Source organism: Neopelma chrysocephalum, unplaced genomic scaffold (genome assembly GCF_003984885.1).
Source record: "Neopelma chrysocephalum unplaced genomic scaffold, ASM398488v2 Primary Assembly neopelma1_70, whole genome shotgun sequence".
Taxonomy (NCBI): domain Eukaryota; kingdom Metazoa; phylum Chordata; class Aves; order Passeriformes; family Pipridae; genus Neopelma; species Neopelma chrysocephalum.
The window spans coordinates 8,230,632-8,253,788 of record NW_020897730.1 but is presented as its reverse complement, the minus strand read 5'-3'; the positions used below and the strand labels follow the sequence as shown (position 1 = coordinate 8,253,788).

Here is a 23,157-nt window from a genome sequence, read left to right as displayed (position 1 = left end):
TGCTCAAAAAACTCCCTTCATGATGTGTTTCTACTGAAAATCGTGGCTTTCTCCAGGGGGAAAAAAAAAACCAAACAACAACTTTCCATGAAAAGCCTCACTCTGTTTACTATTTAATTTCTAAAATCACAGAGATCTACTATCTTTTGGTTTTCAACAAACACTTGGTTTTGAAGTGGTGCCTCACTGGAGCTGTGGTTCAGTTGCCAGAGCACACCTCCCACGAGGTGTGAGATCACCCAGAAGGAAGGTGACGACACAACCGGGGAGCCCGGCCAGGGAAGCCAGGCTGCAGTTGAGTCAAAGCTGTCAAGCGAAAGTATTCAAAACTGTAGAAAGTCTACCGCAAGTGTTGGCAAAAGTTATATGTTTCACTCTCAATTTTTCTGCAAAATAGTGTATTTGGTGATCAGGCCTGTTCTGCCCTAGCTCTGGGCACCCCTGAAGCTGCCAGTGGTAAAGATGTAGTCACAGCAGAACACAGGAGGCTTCAAGAATAGGAGCTATAGCCCAGCACTTCCAGACTCTTCCCATGCTTGGGAATTGCAAGTAGTTTGCTGTTCCTCCTCTATTTCTTCCCCTCCTCAAGCATCTCAGCTCCAGTATCTGTCCGCTCATTGCCCAAAGGGACTGAGCTCACCAGGGAATGCTGTGCATTGCCCTGACAACATCAAAGATTAACTCACTAATCCTTGTGTTTAATGTACAAAAACTATTACTGGAACATTGTGTTTCAGCATTTGGTACAGACTCTAGTGCCAGGGCAGTGGATAGCCCCTGGTGCCTCAGCAGCTGTCTGAGCTCTCCTATGGCATGCGATGCCTCTGAGGAGCAAACCCAAGAGCACGTCTGCATATGCAATCAAGGCTCCACTCTTATCAGTCCCCTCATGCTTTAAAAGATCATTGACCTCCCTTGTGTTACAATTGCCAGGAAAATACAATAGCCTGAAACTGAAAACACCTCTGGTCTATCAAGAACCCAATCTGAGGGACAAACTTGCTGTTAATTCTGAGACCAGCTCATAAGATGAGACACTGATTGTCTCAGAGCTCCACATGAGCAGTTTAATTGGTAAAGAAAAACAAGGTGATGAATCACAGCTAAGGAAAGCACCTTGCTACAGAAAACAGACAACATAAACGCTTTACATCACTTGAAAAATTTGAGGTTACTCTTAAGGACAGCACACATGGAAAACATTTAAGGAAAGAAAAGATGAAATGTTGTTTAATTGGTGAATCCTTGTCATTAACACTCTAAACGGTCTGACACATGCTGGCAGGCGGGAGGTGTCAGCCTCAGACATGCTGCCAACCCACTTCCCCACTGCTGGCAGCTGCCAGACCTTGCTGGGGTGTGAAAGTTTCCCAACTGGAGGCCCTGTTCCTATTGCTTTTTGGTAAATTAGCCAGTAAATTAGTAGTCACATCTCCTTGGTAGGTTTGATTTTATCAGGTTTGATTCTATTTTCTTTTTTTCTTCTGCTTCTTTCCCCCCCCTCCCCCTCGGTTTCTTTTTTATGCAGCCGCATCTGATATTTTCCATTCCAAATCCCTCTTCTCATTTCCTCCCACCCGAAAAGGGGAAGAGACCCCAGAAGCACCCCGGGGGGGGGGGTGTGGTGGTTTTCACCTGGGATTGGGAAGCCGCTCAACCAGCCGCCACTGCAGTGGGACAGAGAAGCTTCTCATAGCATGAAAAGCCCCACCAGCGAGAGAGAGGGGACCACGAGAGAGTCCCCGCAGCCAGGAGCCGGCTGTCAGCGGGCCGGAGCAAGAGGAACTGGCTGTCCCACGGCAGAGGACCGGGCTGTGCCCTCTCCCGGACCGAAGGGCGCTCAGCCGCGGGTTCCTGGCCCGCTCCGGGGCTCTCGGTCCTGGGGAGGGGTCGTGGGAGGTCAGAAATGAAGCAAAGCAGAGACGCGCCCCGCGGTCCTACCCGGCCGTGCCTCCCGCAGCCTCGCACCGACAGCGCGTCCCCGGCACCGCCGCCCCGCCCCGGCCACCGCCTCTTCCTCCTGCTCTGCCCCGGCGCGGCCCCGAGCGAGGCACAGACACACCGATACGGGGGATGTGGCGCTGCGTGTCCCGGGCTGCAGCGGGGCTCCCGCGCCCTGCTCCCCACGCTGGCTCCGGGACAACTCCTCTTTTTTCCCAGGCATTAGCACTTCCCGAAGCACCGCTGCCCACACACGCGCAGCCTGCCACTGCCACGCAGAGCCCGGCACGGCCCAGAACCACACTGTACCTTTGCCCCGGGCAGAAAAGAAGCCAACCTCCTCAGTTCACAAGCGTGATTTTTTCAACCATGACTTTGCACCTGACAGTGAAATACTGAGTCATGCTAAATGCCACTCAGCTGTTCCTTGTTCTCTCCCCCTTTGTCTCCTTCTCTCAGGAAGGGTGATTACTGCAATAAAACCTCCTGGTTGGTTTCATGCCAGTCTCCTATTCTCCTAGAGGATCTGGCTGGAAAGTACCAGGTTAACACGTTGCACCAGTGGGGGTACATAAGGCCCAGGTCTACCCCAGCCAACTGAGGGCACTGCATCCTTGACATCTCCCTCCTTCTCTTCCCAGGCAGCTCTCCTAGTGGTGTCTCCAACCACTTAGCCACCCATGGTGCCTGCCTTCCTCACAAACATCACACAGGCCACAGGCTTCCATCTACCACAGAAACTCCTGGAGAAGCTCTTTGCCAGCTCCCAGGCTGACACATGGCATCCCCTGCAAGACCAGGGGATACTCTGCCTTGCCTGAGCCAGCACAGTGCTAATGCACAGCAGAAACCAGCTGCCCACAGTTGACACAGACACCTTGCCAACATCTGGCCATCAAAACACCTTCGCTGTCCTCTGTGCTTCAGTAGGACCTTGTACCAACCTTCACCGGGGTTTGGGCCACCACCTGGAAGATGGTGTTTTAATAAGTCAAAACCTGTAACTTCAGGTATAGTGGTCACAGATGTGCAAATTCAGCCATCACATTTGGCACTGTGTCAGGTGGTAAGGCACAAAGCTCTGCTCCTGTGGGTTGCAAGTTTTACTTTGAGGGAAGGTCAGGGCATCTGCCAGGAGACACGAGACAACTGTTAGAGCTAAAAGGACAATAAGCAGCCCCCATAGAAGGGGTGACCTCAATCACTGGACCAAAGGCAAACACAGTTTCTAAGAAAAGCCTGAATCCAAAAAATGCCCTAGTAGGAGGCCTGGAACATCCCACAGGGCAAGCTAAACCTCGTATTCCTGTTTTATTGTCTGTCATAAGCAGCAAGAATGGTGTTCATCAGCAGAGGAACTCGAATTAATGGTCTCTTATAAATTTTAGTACTTACAGAAAGGTTTAATGAGAATTTTTGAACCTACAAAGTTGGAATATAAGCTAAAAAATGGCAACATTATATTTTTGAAGCCCGACATTCTTTTAGTGCATAGTGTGGGTGATAGATTGCAATTAACAACAGCAACTGCAAGCCCTGTCCTACAGCTGGTCACAAATAAGGGTCTGAGTAGGGCAGGAAAACCAATGTCACAAACAACAAAGGAAGCTGAAGCAGCCTCCACCTGGAGATTCCTTTTCCAGGCTCCTCTCCAGGCTCATGGGTTTGCTTTGCAGATCCTCAGTGCCAGATCTCTTCCTTCCCCCTGGAATTAGCAAAGCTCTACCTCGTCACTGACAGAGAAGAAAATCCAGCTGGCAGTTCCTTGTCATTTCTTGCAGGGTGCTGCTTCCCCTCCCCTTGAACAAGCTTCTGTGCCTACCAGTTTTATCACCGTATTGCAACATCATCCTCACACATGGAGGAGTGCTCTGGGGCACTCTGCATACAGAGCTTCCACCTGGAGCCACAGAAACAGAAAAGTCAGAGTTCAGTCAAAATTTTATCTGGCATAAACCCACACCACAGGGAAGACACCACCTCCCCTTGCCCGCTCATGACACTCTCTGCACCATAGCAAGCTTCTTTCCCACTCGACAAATGGGGTGAGTGAACTTATCCAGGCTAAAACACAGTGGTTTGCTTCTTTCCCCAATGTAACTTCTCCTTAACAACTGCCTTCTTCAAGGAAAAAGAATATATCCAGCTGGTTTCTTTCAGTACAGAGAAGAGACAGTACTCACTTCTGCATCTAGAAGTGGTTGTTTAATAATTTAAATCCAGGCAACTATCCTAACACCTACATAAATCAATCACAGATGTGATGAAAACCCTATAAGCAGCTGAGAAGGAACTACTAGGAAAAGGTTTTGCTCGGGACCTTATGAAGTGTTTTCCACTAGTAAGTCTCAGCTGCTGGTGTTTTGAGTTCATATCTGCATCACAATTTACAGATTTTGAGGAATAGCTCTCCATGACTGACTTTTGACAGCACTTTACCAGCAGCTTTTATGGCATCTGTGGGCTAACTCTTGCTTTGAAGGGACTCTATTTCCTTTGGATGCTCTGATATGACCATCTATGCCAAAGGAGCTAATGTGTCAACTTAAAAATCTCAGAGAAGAAAGAGCAGCAAGGGTACTGCTGGCTCTGATTCTTCACTGAGTGTCCCTAAAACAGCTCCTTAATACAAATTTACAGTTTCGTCCCACAGAGCATGGCTAATACTTCACTTTTTCCATCCTCCACCAGCCATCCCTGTACAGATGATTCTTTCCAAGGCTGTTCCCCATGCACTGAACACAGCTGTGGCACCTAAACATTGCCTGAAAGGGTAACAATAATTACTAAGGTACTGCAGAGACAAGTCTGGCTTGCTCAGTTTCTTACCCTTGCTGTGAAGAAATCTTATTTTATATGTCCACTACCACAGTTGGATTTTTCAGCCAGCAGACAGCTTGTCTGCCTGGCCTAACCCACGTGCTCCTGGCCAGGGTTTCATCTCACCTTATCAGTGTATTCAGCATTCGTCAGATCCTGACAACCCAGGCCTCTCCCTCCCTGCTTCCCAGGATCCCTTTGTTCCTGTCATTATCTAGTGTTGCCTTTTATCCTTCATGCTCTTTCTTTTTACTATCATTTCTCACCACACACATTGAGGAGGACGAGTTTCCTGGAAGAAGGCTTATGGAAAAGCTCTTGCCTCACTATCTGAGCAAGTAAGGGAGCCAGGAGCTATTTACATATTTTCTGATAAGGAGTGAGAATGTCCTGATGGTACTGTGAAGTCCACAAGGAATTGGCTTTGTGCTGTTCTGCATTTCTTGCTTGTCTATGTTTGTCCAATTCTAATCTACTAATAGTATTAAACATATTTTACATACTGTTATAATATTATTTGGAGGAAAGAGCAGTATCATAGTCTTGAATTTAGTCATTAAAGAGGTGATATTGGCAAACTTAGCATTTAAAAATCATGCAAAGTATGACTTTTTCTTATTAATTAGCAGTTAATTTCTGCCTGATATGTTACAGCTGCATCTCATTTCTAATTTGCAATCATTAGGGCAAATATTGTATTTTATTATATATTACTAATTTGTTTACTTTTTTATAAGGACTATAAGTAGGGGTCTTGTTTTTTTTACAGTTGACATTTTCTTTTCTTAGCTTAACTTTAAAGATCTGGAATCTTGCAAAACCCCAAACCAGCCAATATCCCCCTCACATACACACACAGAGCAGAAGATGTGTTAAGACTAGTGCCTGGCAATATCACCAAGAGCTCTCCCTGCCCTGGCATGGGGTAACTGCAGGAATGGGGGTGCTCAGCATTTTGCTTTCGCTGTGGGAAGAGGAGAAGCAGCCAAGAACTGCCTGTTCACATAGAGCAGCAGCACAGCAGCGATCCCCAGGTAGTGAGCAGCCCTATAGGAAGCCTGAGGAGTAAATCATGAGCTGACCCAGGCTGAGCAAAGGGAAGGAGGTGGTAGGATGGGAGGCAGAGCCACTCCCCAAGGCTGCTGGATCTGCAGTCTCTTCTGGTAGTCACAAGTCCTGGGTGAGGAAATGCATGGCAAAACTGGTCCATTACTCTCCAACATTTCCTTTTCAGTAAGTGATCTTTGGCTGTCATGAACACAGCAGATTCTGAGTGTTTCTTGCTCTGTCACTAAAAAGTAAGAAAGTAAGACAAGGCTATAAGATGACTGACTACTAGCAGAGAACAATTTGCTGTCAGCAATGTGCGTGACCACTTCTGAAAATGCAGCTGAAACTCTCCTGGAGGCAGATCCTGAGATTGTAACTGTTTTCACTTGGACCCTATTCAAATCAGCCTGTGCTGACAACAAACAAAATAAAAAATAAGCCAAGCCACAGTCTCAGAGAAGACGCAGGCAGATGAGAAGAGAGCCCGTGACTGCCCCCGCAGGGGCTCCGGCTGCTTTCAGGGACGGTGGTATTGCTCTGGGGAGAACTCTCTTCTGCCCACTAATTCATTCTTTAATTTTTCATTAGATACTTGACCTGTTATGACTTCCAAAGTGCTTAATTCAAAGTTTCATCTTACTCACAGCACTTATCGAGCCCTAGAACTTAGCAAATACCTCTAACATACCTGCTTTGAACCTCAGTTTAGATCACTTAAAACTACCAATTTGGTCAACTGAAGTTGGTTGGTCACCCTGACAGCCTCACCCATTCTGTCTCTGACATTCACCTGTGGCAGCACCTGCTGCAAGCAGATTAAGGGAATATCTATTAATTTTGGGGGGTTTTAATTGTTACAGTTAAATCCCACTATGGACACGATTCCTGACTTTTGAGAAGGCTTTTCTATGTGCCATTTGGGCACAACACATTACAGATATACCATTTGTGAAAAACCATCCCCACAGGGAGCAATCAGAGGGCAGGCTTCCTGCCAAGGAGCAAATTCCATGATCCTGACCCAGATGAGCCCGACACTAACACAGCACCTTGAAGACAGTAAACTAGAGGCCTAAAACACACAGTTCCACACATCATCTGCTGCCAACCAAACCTCACTCCAGATACTTACATGTGAAAATCCATCCTAATTTGGTTTTTGAACAATTATTCTTATTTTGGTAAGCTGATGATGGAAACATGCAAGTTCTCTGTGTGATACTTTATTCAGCTAAACATTATACTGAGCTGTTCCTTCATCTTGCTGTACCTGACTCTAGCAGTGTTGGAAGGGGAATGCAAAACTCCACAGAGCAGGGCAAGGGCCTGAGAAAGTAGTGGGCTTCCTCTACTACAGGGGCAGGAGATCATGGAATAAATGAGGGAGAAAGAGGTGCTAGCAGAGAGACCTCAGACATGGGTAAAGTTGCCAAAAGTGTTTCAGCACTGCTGGAAGGTGGATGCTTTCTTGCTGCCTATGTGAAACGGAATGGCTGGCTGAAGGAAGAACCGGAAACTATCTTCCCCGGCATCAATCGCTCCAGCTGCTCCCTGGGAACAGTACCGGGGGTAGAGCCCCAGAGGCTCGAGCAGCCCAGCTGCCCACTTGGGGACCCTGGGGGGCAGGCAGCAGGGCTGACAGATGCACGGAAGTCACATGAACTGTGCGGCTCCCAGGCAGGAGGAGCAAGTGCAGAGGAAAACAACATTTCAGTGCACTGGGTACTGCACAAGAGTATCATAAATAATCACCCCGGTGCCACGGACCCCGCAGTCTGAGGAAGCGTTGCACTCGCAGCCCTGTTAACAGCCTTGACCTTGAAATGGTCCCGAAAGCAGGGCTGCAGAGGGACGAAACAGCAGAACATTTGCAAGTGGCCGCATTCAGGCGGAAAGACACCCCTGCGGCACGTCTGACACGGGATCGCTGCACAATTCCGCGCCCAGCCAAGCGCGGCCCCTCCGGGAGGGCGGCTCACCCAGGGCTGTCTAGCGTGGCAGCTCACCTCTGGACGACCCGAGGCTCTGCCAAACAGCGCTAAGAGTCTGAAAACACCCTGCACTTGCACTGCAGAAAGCGCCAGACGACTTATTCACCTGTGAGCTCTCTGTGCGCAGTGCCCAGACTCTGCCAGGATCAGCGTTTTCTTGAGGCAAAATGGCATTCGTCCTGACTGATGCTAACAAGATGTTTCCCTGTGAAAAAGCAAGGATGCTTGTGGGGTTTACTTTAAGAGAATCGTTGTCTGCAAAGTCACTGTAATGCTTTCTAGAGTCCCTGGGATATTTTTGTAGTCATTCATTGTAAGATCTAGCAACTGCTACAAAATAGCAAGGGCTGCAATAACAGCATGACACATTAAGGATGGCTTTAATTACATACACAATATCTATGCAAATGCCAGATAGCATCTCCTGCATGAAAGGCAGGGTTGGTTTGTTTGCTTCTTATCCTCACTGTATGGAATCTTAGTGCTTCTTACGATGCAATATTAATTTGGTTAGGCTTAATTTAATTACTTTGGTTGGTAATTAAATTAACATATCTTCAATTAAAGTAACCAGTATCATCATGAAATATTTCTGTCATAGTGGCTCCTAAAATATCTCAGTCAGGACTAGATCCATATTGTTCAAGAGGCTGTGAAAAAAAAATACACAAGAAAATAGGCCCAGAGAAACCCACCTGCCTTATAATGTAAGGAAGCCACTGCTGAATGGCAGGAGCCTAGCATCTCTGGGAACAGAGTACAGTACCTGTCTGGAACCGCAAGAAAAAGTTTTCTCAATCACATCCTAGTTTGAATACCTTGGGCTGCATGTCATGCCCCACATTCCACCATAAACCACTAAAGCAGTGCTTGTTTCACCCCTTTCCTTTAGATGTTTCAGTCTGTTTGGTTAAACTTCAAGCACCAGAGTTTATAGTGATGACTGTCCATATAACCCAAGTCACTGAGAGGTAAAGCAGCTTGGCCAAGACAGCGGTTAACTCAGTGTTGTACCTTTATTTGTACTGCTGTCCTAATTGACCTAAGAAGTTGGGCTCCTGTTTGAGTAGGAGTAAACAGGTCAGGCCCTTGTTGAGTCACCGTCACAGTCAGAACTCCAACATCCTGCCAGTGGCACAGTACACCAGGGAATGGGGGTCTTTGACTTTTCTGCAGGAGCAGCTTTCCCTAATGTGGTCTGGCCAACCAGTCTTGACTGTGGTTTGAGGAAAAAAGCAAGCATTATGTCCAAAGCAACACAACACTTGTGGAATTAAACTGTTTGCTTGATTATGACAGCTCCAGAACATCATGCATAAGGTACAATGTTACATGCACGCTGCAGAAACAGAACCAACCCCACAGATCGCCAGGACAAAGGTTACCAATACAATTTGAGCTTAGTCCTCTACTCTACAGGCCATGTGGCACAGTCTTAATTCCTTATTTCTCCGGTATTAATTTATCAGTGAAGCTTGAGTCCACTCTCTCCCTCACAGCTCTCAGGAGGAGACTGCTCACAGACTCTCTCTTCCAACTGAATGGCAAGGGAAATATTCAGTGTGGGCCAGGAGAACATATACGGGACAGGGCGTTACAGAAGCAGTTGTGAGACAGCAGTGGAATGCCAGCAAACAGGATCTTTGAGTCTAGCACCAGCTCTGGAGGCAGAGAGCAGCCTAAGACATCATAAACAAGAGGCCCCATCACACTAGCAGGTAGATATGTTTTGAAAGATGATATGGCAAAGCAGATGAACTCACTGCTCTATAGGCCACAGCTCCATTCCCAGCTCTGTACACAGCCCACGTGCTGCAGTGTATCTGCAAAACAGGTGAATGACCATCGCTGCCCTGCAGGAAGGATAACTGGCTTCTAGGAGTGGATGTGCAAACAGCAGCAGTGGAGCATGTGGGGTCAGACATCATGGACTTCTGGCCAGCAGTGAACAGCATTATGACTATCTGACTTCTCCCCCTCCACTCCCTCTTCCCTGGTCATTATGTGGGCTGGCAGGAGGCTTGCCAAATGTGTCACAACCACATGAAATGCATGACACTTGTGACCCTGATCTCGTGGCCCCCAGGCTGACTATCAAGTCTGAGACACAGACCAACCCAAAACAAAATGAGGAAGGTCCTACCCAGACCATAAAGGACTGCAGGACTGGTCTCAGGGTTTTGTTTACTCTGCAATTTTGAAGTTGGAAACCACTCCCCCCATAATAACAAGAAAGCTTTTGAATTCTGTGCTACATATAGCAATTCTCTTATATCTATGAGCTGCATGGGCTTGTTGATGTCAATGCCCTGTAACCAAGAGCCTCCGCTGTCCATCACACACAAGTCCTCATTATGTTGCATAACAAATTACCTTTGTTGCCCAACAGAATGGCACAGTAGATTTTGCTGTTACCTCGCGTAAACTTTGGTCTTGCGAATTCCATTTTGCACTGACACAATTGCTTCTGCCTGACAAGGGCTTTATTTCTGTTGTTAAGCAGCAAGCTCCATGATACACAGGCAGCCAGGGATCCTGAAAAACAAGTTCAGAAATACATAAATATGCCACCACTGTGTCTGCAAAACAATCGACCACGTGGATCCCGACTGCTGCACAACACTGGGCTTAGAGGCTGCAGCTACATATCCTGGGAGGCAGCACTGCTGCAGATTCATCCCTCGTGGTCATCTGATGTTTTCAGTTACAAGGAAAAACAGTAGCATAAAGAAACAAAGTGGTAGAACAGCAAAGGAATTTTAAACCAACAAAGACTTCATGGTGTTGGCATTTTAATGTTACACTATTGCCTTTTTAATGGATTTATCCGACTGCATTACATTACCTCTTGTTTTCAGTGTTTAAGTACTGTTCCTAACTAAATAGTATGAGTTACAATGTTCATCTATTAAAGAACAAAGTGCGAAAAAGGTTAACAAATTCGTCCATATGATTACAAAGTGTTTAACCTCACTAGACACTTCTGAGTCTTCTTTATATATGTTCAGCACATATTTCAGGGAAATGAAAACATTTATTTCCAGGCTTCAAACAGTGTTTCCTTTCTTAAAACGTTTTAGTTGGCAGCTTTTTGTATTGGCATATGACCAATACTCTGGATAAGTGGGAAAATAGCGGTGATATCTACAGGCCAAATTTTGCCACTTTTTAAAATGAGTAATGCTACCTTATTTTCATATATGCTGGCCATGCCCTCTACTCAGAGCACTACTGGAAGCTCAGTGATAGCTGCTCCCTCCTTTCTCTGGATAAAATCCAAAGAGGAAGAAAATCCAGAGGATGGACACACTTGGGATTGGGCAGATATTGCTATAAATGTAACATCTTGGGCACAGCCCGGCGCGCGTCGTAACATCTCTTGCCTTGGCATAATTAATAAACCCTTTCTTATCTCACCCCAGCTTACGGCTCCTGAATTTTTTTCGTAACACCAACTGAGCAGGCATCATTACAAAAGTAAACTTCAATAAAGTCTGAGAGTTGGCCTGTTGGGATAACCCTAAATAAGAGTAACAAAATCTAGATGCTAGCTTATTTAAAGACGCACATGTTTTGACTTCCCCTCCTACTCCTTTGAGAAATGCATGTTTCAATCTCCAACACTCATCTCTGCTGTACTCTCCACATTGTACAGCTGCTTTTAAATTGAACCTGCTTTTTCATCAGTTCTCCTGTCATTCCCACTGCTCAGCTCATCTCCTACACGGCCAAGCAACAGTCATCAAATAAATCATTGGAGACACTGTCGGACAATGGGTGAATGAGTTACTGCTGAGGGATTGGGTTTTGCCTCTATTTACTGGCTGTAGTTAGAAACACTTCAAGCCAAATTTCAATTACAGGGGATAAAATAAAGGCCAGCCCAGTCTGGGCATTTTAAGACATAATTGTACTTAGGTAAAGCAATAAGGCATGGTTGTTTCCAGACAGTGCTGCTCACAGTTAATGGTGCCAAGACAAAATCTACCTGGGTATTACTGCAAACAGCTTTGGAAAGCCTTCATGGGAATGCATATGGTCAATGAAGGCAACAGGGTGCCTGGATGCTTGAGGTATAGGACAGTGAAACAAAAGAATCTTTGTAAAAACCTGAGATATGTGAGTGCTGTACAGCTGTAATTATGTGACACTCTGCAGCTACTCTTTAGCTTGTGGGGAAAAAAGTCATCAGCAGTGCTAAGTAGATGGGAGAGAGATCACAGCCCTGCCTGCTTCAGAGTAAAACACCAGCCCTGAAGCTGTTGGCTACTTCATTTTCAGAAATATGCTGATAACACAGGGCCTGGGAAATTTCAAATTATGACTGAAAGACCAGGACTTCTTAGGACAGAGAAGAAATGGGCAAGAGAAGACTTCATAGAAGCACAGCTTGAAATGAATAGGATCAATACAGAAGATAGAAGCTTGGCTCTTTCCTGTCTTGATGTTTGAACACAGGGATAAGTAAGGAAACAGAAAGGGTGGAAAACTCAAATCTGAGGAGAAGAAATACTTTTTCACAGAGAAATTTGAAGTAAGTCTAGAAAGCATCTGGACATTAACAGGAGTAGACAGTAACCAAGTCCCATTTATGCTTCATATGTTTTGACACTAACACATTGTTTAAGTCCTGTTGTCAGCTCTGGGCTGACTGGTTACTCTCTTTGAATAATACAAGAACAAGACGACAATGCCATTTCAAAGGCAACATTTGAATTATAAAATCCTTTTCCATACAGCACATAATTAACCTACGGAACTCATTCCCAAAAGATTTAAATTGAGCTGAGACTCCTCTGTATCTGAAAAGGATTGGACATGTATCTATAAACTGGCCCAATTCCACTTGAGGCAAGGGCGGTAAATACTCAATTAGGTATTTGTAAATGATCCTTCTTAAATCGCTGTGGAGAACATGCCAACAGCCCTAAGGACCTCAGCAGTGGGCACATACAGAACGACTTACCCAGGGGGCAGAAATTCTGTAGTGCTGCACCTTAACACTTGATTTCTCCTCGACAAAAGGTGTCGCTGATGCTTCAGCTCCAGTGCAGTTGGCAGCAGCGCACTGGGAACTTGACCTGCAGCCCCGCCATGGGTATGCACAGGTAACACCCAGTGATTGCACACCTGCAACACACGGTGACTGCACACCTGCCATGGGTGTGCACAGATAACACTCAGTGATTGCACACCTGTAACACACGGTGACTGCACACCTGCTGTGGGTGTGCACAGGTAAGGCACAATAACCACACACTTCCCTGCTGCTGGGGCTTCCTCATGCCTGCTGAACCCACGGAGTGTTTGGATTCACAGTGGTTTTGCTCTCTAGCAGCTCGGGCAGTGTCAGGGCCCCTCCGTACCCGACGCTTTACAAACACTCATTTCGGCCGAGACCTCAATCCCGACCGCACTTTTGTTGTTCCGGGGCTGCCGGCAAAGCCACCGCTCCACCCGGCCCCGGCGGGGAGCGACGGGGGGCGGCGCGAGGGGCTGCCCGCCGGTCCCGCCGTACCGGGTCGGCAGGTGGTGCAGCCGGTGCGTCCGGACCGGCCTCCTCGGGGCTCCGCCGGGATCACCGGCGCTGCTCGGGAGTGCTCCGGGTCCTCCCGCCCCTCCCCAGCCCAGAGCCCTCAGGGCCCCGCCGCGCCCCACAGCGCCACATGGCGGCGAGCGTGGGGATCGGTCACACCGAGACGGGGAAGCTGGGATCGGTCACACCGAGACGGGGAAGCTGGGATCGGTCACACCGGGATAGAGAAGCTGGGATCGGTCACACCGGGATAGAGAAGCTGGGATCGGTCACGCTGGGATGGAATCGTTCACACGGGGATGGAGGGCTGGGATCCGTCACACCGAGCTGGGGACTGGGGTCGGTCACACTGGGCTGGCGGCTTTGGCGTCGGGAGCTGCCCTGCTGTCCTGACTCCGAGAGCAGCTACTTCATGAGAGGAATAGAGACAGCGGGGACTGCCGAGGATATGGAACTTTCCACTCCCCTGCTCACCCAGCGAACGGGGGCCTGAACACGGACTCGTGGGTAGCGAAGTGAGATACCCCAAACCAGCCCAAATGGCAAAGCAGCACGGGGAGCACGCTCACTCCAAGCAGATACTCACTTTGGAAGCGGAATGTTTTTCCCAAGAAGCCTCAGGCAAACATTCTCTGGCACAGAGATGGCCATGGGGGATTCTCCCTCACTGACAGGAGCACAGACAGCCCCAGCGATGCCCAAAGGGGCCCAGGCATTGCACTGTGCCCACAGCTCAGCACCCCGGGATGAGGGCTCCTGTGCACATTTACCTACAGCCGGGTAGGTCCCACTATTGCAGCCTGTGTGCCTCAAATGAGCTCCTGTAACACCCCGGGGTGCAAACATGGAGGCACTGTGGGACGCAGCAACAGGGACCACACTGTGAGGGCAGTGGCTCTGCTCTGCTCTCTGGCCAACTGCCCCTTTTTTAAACATTCAGGCTGCAAACCAGTGCTCATTGCTAGATCTCCAGGTATACTGAGAGGGATTCCTCATGTCTGGGGTAAAAAAGCCAAGTTTTACCATAAAACAACCTGTATTTACTCATCTAAACCTTAAAAGAATAGACATACTAAATGTTATTACAACATCCAGGCTTTGGCAACATCTAAAGCCTTTCTCTGTGTGTCTGTTTTCACCTACATGTGCTACAGCCTTTCCTGGCCCACTCTCCTCCCAGCTGCCTGTGAGCTAACACTCCAGCTGGGGAGGCCAGACTGGCCACAGTCCCTCTGCAGGACTGTCTCAGTTTCCCTCGGCAGATCAGTGGCAGAGGGATTGTGATGGGACTGGACTTCGGAAGAGAAGGGACACATCCTCCTGCATCTTCGGAAGAGAAGGGGCACATCCTCCTGCATCTTGGCCATGGGGCAAGAAGTGGCTGAATTGCAATGGAAAACCCCTGGGAGATGTGGGCTTGTTAAATATGCTCAGTTCAGCTTCATCTATCAAAGGGAAAAGTCTAAAGGTCTTCCAGAGGGAGAAAAAGCAGTTCACCCTTGCACCTTGGAACCCTGTTAACTGCAAAGGCAGCCTCTGCTGGAAACACAGAGCACTGTCAGCAAAGCACAGGGGCTGAGGGGGCAAAGGAGACCTCAAAGCTGATGTTACTCTTAAGAAAGACAAAGCAGAGTCCAGCCAGCAGCAGAGAACCAAACTTAGGAAAGGTAACATGCAAACAAGCTAATTGAGGAGAAGTACTGGAAAACAGAGCAAGAGAGATGCAAATGTTACCATTTTTGCATCTGCAATTCATCTCCGCCTTCTAGGACACACTGACCTTCCTTGCACAAATTACCAGGAAGGAGCTTCTGTGCCTTTTGCGGAAGGGTTTTTTCACCTCTGGACAGAAATCACTTTCCCTTCACAAATATGGGCAAGTTAAGCATTAGGCCCATCACCCCAGGCTCATCTTCCATGCCAAAGTGCAGCCAAGGCTGCTGGTTCCTCACCACTCTAGCGAGATCCCTGTCCGCTCCAGGTCTCCAAGGCACGCCCACAGGGACAAGGCAGGTCTGAGGCCAGGCCACAACATCACTCTGTGGGTTGGGGTCTAGACCAGACACGGGTGTGACCACAGGTGGAGACCAGCGCTCCTGTCATGTAGCTCAGGTCAATACTGAAGGCTCCAGGATAAGCTGAAAAAGGTTCCTGGGCCATGGGCAAGGGTGTGAGCAGAGACTCCAGAGGGGTCTGTTTAGGCTAATTAGGGCCTATTAGTGCCCTCAGGGCCCTGACATAATGAGAGAGTACCTGTGCTGACTAAAGGCTTGTGGTGACTCCAGAGATCTCACTATTAGTGAAAAAGAGGGATCTAACAGAAAACTGCTGAGAGAAGCATGGAGAGAGATCATGCTGATGTGCAGTACCATGGCTGCAGTGAGGCAGGGCTGTATCATGCCCCCAGTAGGTGTCAGCAGTAAAAGCCAGGTATCCCCAAAAATAGCCCTTGCAGTGGCAACAGCTCCCTTCTGAAGTGACTAGCCAGAGGGCCATCACCCATATCCAAGGAGACAAAATGAAGCAACAACATGTTTTGAGAGTAACTGCAAAAATCAAACATACTATTTCAGTAATTTACAATGGTACCTGTGATCCCACAATTAGGCAGGTTTGGAGAAGCAGCTCCAAGTTTCTACAGTTTTCAGTTCAATTTCAAACCCAATACATGCTCTGCCTCCTTGCATGTGCAGCCTGAAGTTTCAAGACAGCTCAAGCTTCACTGTGCTGGGTTCCCTCAGCCTCAGCCCCTCTGGAAAACATTCCATGTGCACATTGCATCTCTCCAGATTTTATTCTCATTCCAAATCTGCAAGTACAAATATAGTAACATTCCACTCTCCTAATGCACACTTACAAGATGTGCTGAAATGTCAGCCGCTAAATGGTACAAAAAAGCACTTTACCACGTTCCCGTTGATGTGCAATACAACAGAGAAGGCAGATATTGCTTTAACATCTGTTGATTTCTTAGATCTGAACACTCTCCTCCTTTCATCTGGCAGCAGCAAAGCTATTAATACTGCAGCAGCTTCTTCGGAGTTTGCAGCAGTGCGCTGGTAAACACATACCTCGAGAATGGTCTCATTTCTGCAGGAATGTGGTCATGACTCCCTCTATTCAAAGCAAAGCTGCTGGAGCAGAGGGATTATAAGAAGGTGAACGCAGCAGAGAGGAGTGGACAGGCAGGTAATACCCCTGCTGTGGGGAGGAAGCAGGGGTGAGGCTAGAAAGCTTCCTACCGCTGTAGCTATTGTGTTCCTGCTTCCTCTGCACAGCCAGGGAAACCATGGATGACGCAGCCACTGGGACTGAACTCACCCAGCAGCAGTTGCGGGGCTCTGCCAACCTGGTCAGAACTTGTTCTTGACAAGTAGTGTTGCTGAGTCACTTCAATGGATGCAGGGTCCTTCTCTGTGTTTGGTATTGTTTCTCATGCTGCTAAAAACAGCCAGTTGGCAATATTCCTTCTGCACATTTGAATTACCCAGGAAAAAACCCAACTCAGCCAAAAATGTGAGATAATAAGATTTTTTTCCTACTTCTGGATGGGAAACAGAATATTTTGACATACTAAGAGACTTCAAAATGAAAAAAATCAAGGTTTTGTTCTGATAAATTTGTATTTTTCTCAGGGAGTGGAGGCCTAGGGAATCACCTTTTTAAAATTTCCCAGTTGGCTTGAATAGTAAGGATATGACCTCAAAGAAGTCAACTGTGACACGAACATTTTCTCATAACAGAAGACACAATCACTACCTTACTGTGGATCAAGCAACGTGGCTGATATATTGAACACTGTCCAAAGGAGAAAATGTGTCTTCAAATGGGAGCATCTTGTCCAAATCCAAAGCCCCATGTAAAGGCAGCACAGGTGGGAGCTCACATGTCCTTGCCCCACCTCTGGTCCTGCCCTGCTGCAAGGGCTCCAAGAAGAGAGCTGGAGTTTTGGGAACTAGGGACACCCCTGCCTCCTCTTGGAGGGCGTTCAAGAAGGGAATAGCTGCCACGGGCTCTTGTGTTGTTAGCACAGTTTACTCATGTGTTGGCTTCTGCAAGGTGTCAAACACCCTCCAAACTGGCCCATTGCTCACTTCCCTTCCCTTCCAAGGGCATGGGGACGAATCCACTCTGAGCATCCATCAGTCAGCTACAGCAGCTGTCAAAACCCTTAGGCTGAAAAAATTGTCAGGACAAATTTGTTTGGAATCAAATTAGAACTTCACCACAGGATAAGCACCAGGTTAAGCTGAACCACCTCAGGAACATCCTTGAAACAAGCAGTCCTCAGTTCTCCTTCTCTGCTGGCAGGAAGCCTCTTGACTTTAGTGTATCACTTTACTCAAATACTCTCACATTTTCCTAATGTTGAAATTATAAAGTGCCAGAGCAGCTAAATATAGGAACAAAATAAACTAACTACATGAGAAATAAAAGCTTATTTTGTGTCTCTTCTCATCTTATTAGTAATATTTCTTTCCTTTTTCTAGAGTTCCTTGCTAAACTGGAAAAAAAGTCCTAGTTGCCAAATCTGTACTTAATCTGATTTTTTTTCTATATATTTGTTATATATCCTTTCCTCTTTTCAGTCAAGGTTCCACTGTAAATGCAAGTTCTCCACACTGTCCTAGCCCAAATATAGGCTGTATTTGTGGGAATTAACCTCTTCAGTACTCAAGGAGCAAATCTCAAAGGGATTTTTCTTCAGCAGGTGGTCTGTAATGCTATGAGCACTATCAAATACTGTAATCGGTGTCTCTCATGTTTTGTGTATAAAATTTAAACTTCTCACAGCTGCATTTCTGGCTGTGATCTCCATGGAGATGTTACTGACAATTTTCCCCCCATGAAGGGAAATGTCTGGCCATAGCTGGGACTTGCATGGCTCCTGGAGCGCTTGTTGCAGCCCCGCAGCCTCTTCTGCTGCCTGGAGTGGCACCTCAGCCAGCACATAGCAGTGCTGGAGCTGCAGTGCCTGGTTGCTCCAAACAGCCACTCATCTCAGTGGGTTTGGGATCAACCCTTGCAGCTGGAGCATTAAACCAGTGGTGACCTGAAACTGGAGGATAGCACAAACAGTCCTGGAATATTTTCCTCCATCTGGCTGTGTTAAGTCCAACTAACTTTTGCCATCTTCTGGAGGAAGAGAATAAAATGAGGATGGATGCTCAGTTATATTTATGCTTTATCAAACTTAAGGCATTAAATAATCTGCTTATTTGCTATTCTCACAAAGATCGCCAAGTCTGTAGATTTTTTGGGGGAGGCTTTTAACCGTTTCATCCTCAATTCTCCAACAATGTTTTCATTCCACCTCAGACTCTAGAAGCCTCATGGTCATCAGAAATGCTCCCAGGGTAGACAGGGCATATCTGGGGTTTCCTGACAACTTTTTCAGCAGTGTAGTCTGCTGAAAAGAACTGCTCAGTATCAGAGCAATGGTGCATTTCTTCTCCACTGAAATAAAAATCTCCTTCACAGGAGAGCTGTGCTTTCCCGTGGACAGTGAACTCATTTCCTTCTGTTTTGTTTATAGCCCTATGTGAGGTTTTTCCTCTTCCATTCCCTTTTCCAAAAGCAGTAAGACAATAAGATATTGTTAAGTGTTAAACATCTATGTTTCTGTTTCTTGTCTTCATAACAGGACTATTAGAATGATGAGAAATGAAACAGGGAAATGATGAGGGAGAATGGCAAAATTTAGCTCAGATTTTTATCCAAAACAGCAGAAAAGACATTCAGAAATGGTCCAGCAATTGCCAGAAGCCATTTTGTTTTCTGAAAAATGACAGACTAACCATGTAATGTTAATGAACCTGTGCACCAGGCTTAAACTAGAAAACTTGGTACCCTGGACAAGGCGATTTGAACAATGCCATCTGCAACAGGGCATAGGAATAAAGCATACAGGTCACTAGCAAAATGCAGAGACGCCATTTCCAATGGCACCAGGAAATAAAGCATCCATCACTGAACCACAAAATCCTTGGACTCCTCAAAAAGAGACCCTCCCTGAAGGGATAAGGGACAAACACGATCATGGGAGGACCTGAGGATACCTTTGGAGAAGAGGAAGCTCTCCACAGTGTGTGGAAGAAAACTAAAGGAATCTGACCTCTCTCACAGTCTGGGAAGAATGTCTGAGGCCAGACAAAACGGTGCTGGAATGGCACATCCAAAATTAGGGATCAGTGCAAGCCCTGGAGCTGGTTGTATGGGTACACAACTAGCAACAAACCAGTCACTGTGCAAAAGCAGGAAATTCTGCACTATCCTCAACATGCTAAATGTGGTGGATATGACAGTGTGACCTCAAGCAAGAGAAGGGCACACACAGGGACCGTGGGCAGCTTTGAAATGAATCCTGTGATCGGCTAAAAGGATCCAGAAAATGTATATTTGGTGTAATGAGAGGAGTCAGCCCAGCACATGGACAAGTACAATGGTGAGGAGGTTTGGCAGCACAACCCACTCCAGCAGGAACCAGAAATTCCTGGGGATGCTCAACTGTCTAGAGAAATGCATGTCACACCAATCTGCCCAAGCCAGAAACCTCATCTAGTGCTCCTGCCTCCCTGAGACAGCCTTCCTGAAGCCAGATGGATGATCACATCCAATTCATTTAACTTGCCAAGTGTTATTCCTCATACAGTAACAGAGCACAATTTACTGAGTATGAGCATGAACAGTCTCAGTCAAAGATATGCAGCTGATGGTCCCAGCACTGCACAAGCCAAAGGTAGAAGATGATGTTACAGTAAGAAAGGGCCTGTTTTAAGGGAGGGAGATAGATTCTGATCAATATTTAACACTGTCAAACTATCAGATAAATGGATAGATTTCAATATCACTCAATGACTCTTGTAGCTCTAAAAAGTTTGAAAAGTGGTGCCATTTTACCAGCAGCTTGCAGGCACAGGGACAGACAAAGCAAAAACAATAACACACACCGTAACTAATTCAAATAAAACATTTGACACATTTTCAATCAGCCAGTGCAAAATTAAAATGTTGCTATGAAGATCAACATAACGAAACAGCAACTTCAAACAACAGATATCCCAGTGGACAGCCCTGAAGTTGGGGGCTGCAGAACAGGGGAGCCAGAACCCCCACTCCCAGCTCTTAGAAAGCAGGACAGAAACAAACAGCAAACTGAAACAGAAAGCCCTGGCTCACAGTGCCACACATGGAAGGACATTACTGCTGCTGGACACATGGCAGTGGGGGAAAACCTGTGAGGATGGGCAAAACTGGGAGTACGGGGAACAGGGGGAGATCCCCAGGAAGGCTGTAATTTCTGTGTCATTTTATGTATATAATTATACGTGCACATATATATATAAAACAACCAAAGAAAAACCCTCTCACATATTTTAATACATAAGTAGTAGCCTTTAGGTCTGCTGCAGGCTTTGTTCTCCTAAAGTCAAAGCTGCCAGACTACACAATAAAATGTCACTATTTTTCTTGCTGCTCTTCTTCTCTTTCCTGTCTCATACACTCCCTTCATTTTTTCTCTGTCTCTCTACTTTATTTCACTTCTTTCTTCCCCCCACTTCTATTCTGGCTCTCCCTACCCCCCCTTATTATCATTTCGCCTCTCCACTCATCCTTGCTCCTTTCCTGCTTCTTCTGCTCTTCTGTCTCATTCCCAGTCACTCATTTCTTTCATACTGAATTAACTCTACCCCTGGTCTATGCATCCTGACAATCTATCTGTTTTTAATTGTTGCACTAAACTTAGCTGGACATTTCAGAGAGCCGTGTACATTTAAACTGAGGACCTTTTCAAAGTCTTCATAATTCAACTTGATTCCATATATTTGATACGAGAGCCATATGTTTTTGTGGATCACGTATTGTTTCGCACATGTGAATACTTACAGAGCAGACCTGTGTTTGGGTATCGATTGCTTTTGCTTTCTGAGATGTCAAGTAATTTTGTGCTGTGTAATAGCATTTATGCTTTGAGATGTGGAGAGATTTTCTCCACACTTCTAAAAATGCTCTGTAAATGTAACAAATGAGGGCTCACAATGCTGAGTGGGCTTTGCTTGGCGTCCTTTCAGAGGTTAAAAGCCCTCACATGCTGCTCCCCCTCAGGGCTAACAGGGTGGTAGGGTTTGAGCAGCATCAAGACCACATTGCTTCTTCATCGCAATTAGCCTTTTTAAGGGCCTTTCACAGGTGCCACCAGTATTTCTAAGTTTTATTGATTCATCCCAACAAACTCCCTAGAAATGATTAATTAATCTATTACATCCTCAGAGCAGATCTAGGAGCCTTTAGTCAGATAAAACTTTCCTGCCTCACACCCTGGTGCTAAGTCTATAAAGAAGGGGAGAGAAGGGGGAGAACATCATGATGGATTCTGGCAGGCATGTAAGAATTGACATTTCCTTTTCAGCAGTTAAAACATTAAACCAAACGTTAAAATCCTACCCTAGGTGTGGATGTCCCCAGCACATCTTGGTATCAAATGTGTGCATCTCCAGGGAAAAGTGGACAGAGACTAGCAGTGATCTAAATGGAGGGGAAAAGTTCTCACACTGATTCAATTAGAGCAGTAGATGTTGTAATATAGCTTCAAGGGATAACTGAAACTTTTGGAGAGTGCTTCCTTTTTTTTTTTCTTTCCCTTTTTCTTTCCTTTGGCTGCTGCCACATGGAGCTCATTTCACATTTCAACTATAATGTAAGTGATACAGAAAAACACTTCTCACTTTGTGTCAGATCCACTGGTGCTGAATCCACAGGCACCCTCCTCCAAACAGTCTGAGAATACAGCTATGCACAAAGCTTTACCTTTTCTACCCTACTCCTGCCACACCTGGGTCTCGAGTGGATGAGTTTTCTTTCTAACTGCTAGCCAGAAAATACTTGAGTGACCACCAGTAAATGATCCATCTCACTCATTTTCTCTGGAAAAAAGTACAAAAGTTAAATCATGACAGTTGTTCCGTGCTACAGTGACATGAAGCACAGGACAAAGACAAATGTGCTATTAACCAACTATGTCAATAGAAGTAGAAATCCACACCTAATATGATGAGAGTGCACTGACTTTGTTACTACTGTGCTGATTTGCACCAGTGGAGCATCAGTGCTGGCAAGTTCTCTGGGAACAGGGCGTCCTTCCCCCTGAGGTAGCCAACAGTCTGGAAACATCACAGAAGTATTTTGCCTGGGGACTCTCAGGATCTGGGGCTGCTTCATGGGCTCTGGTATTGCAGCAACGCCCCAATCTTGCTTAAACAGTAAACAAATATAACAATAGCTACAAAGATAAACCACAAAAAATTTCCCACTCCTGGAATTCCCAATGCGAGGTTAGCACTTTCCCCTCAGAAATAGCCAGCACCTCAACTTCCCACTGCACCGGCTCAAGCTGTGGGTGCTCAGTGAGTCTAAAATTCAGCTCTGTTCCATTCTTTGTCACTCAGAAGTTGAAAGATCTAAAGGAAAAACAACCCTGGAAAATTAAGGCATATAAGTTTGTTCATTGTGGAGAGCTTGCCTAGGTCAGTCCTTCCCACTCCAAACTGGCATCCCACCATCAGAGCTGAGCCGCCAAATACTCGGGGATTCATTTGCAGTCTGTATTCCTATGTTGGCAACAGAGGCAACAATAGCTCAGCTCATCCTCCAGTGCCTGCTGAGTCATCTCTGTGATCTTCCTCGGCTAGTTCAGACCATGGGGAATCCCTGGTAGTCACGCTGCCCCACACAAATCCCCCTGCCCAGCCCCAGCACAGAACCGAAACAGGGAAGGGGCACTGCCAGGTTCCAGTGAGGACCTCACGGCAGTGCAGGGAA

General features: G+C 46.6%; 1 protein-coding gene across 3 annotated transcripts in view; it reads right to left on the bottom strand.

The window, feature by feature from the left end:
* The window catches only part of PIK3CB (phosphatidylinositol-4,5-bisphosphate 3-kinase catalytic subunit beta), a 279,429-nt gene that overhangs the window by 84,619 nt on the left and 171,653 nt on the right, over nt 1-23,157 (bottom strand). For 2 of the 3 annotated variants that reach the window (XM_027686270.1, XM_027686273.1), the window contains exon 1: nt 1,942-1,992. The gene's annotated coding sequence lies outside the window, so the exon portion shown is untranslated. Of the gene's footprint in view, nt 1-1,941; nt 1,993-7,908; nt 8,008-10,217; nt 10,338-23,157 lie in introns of those variants that run through there. The other variant, XM_027686271.1, reaches the window with a different exon arrangement.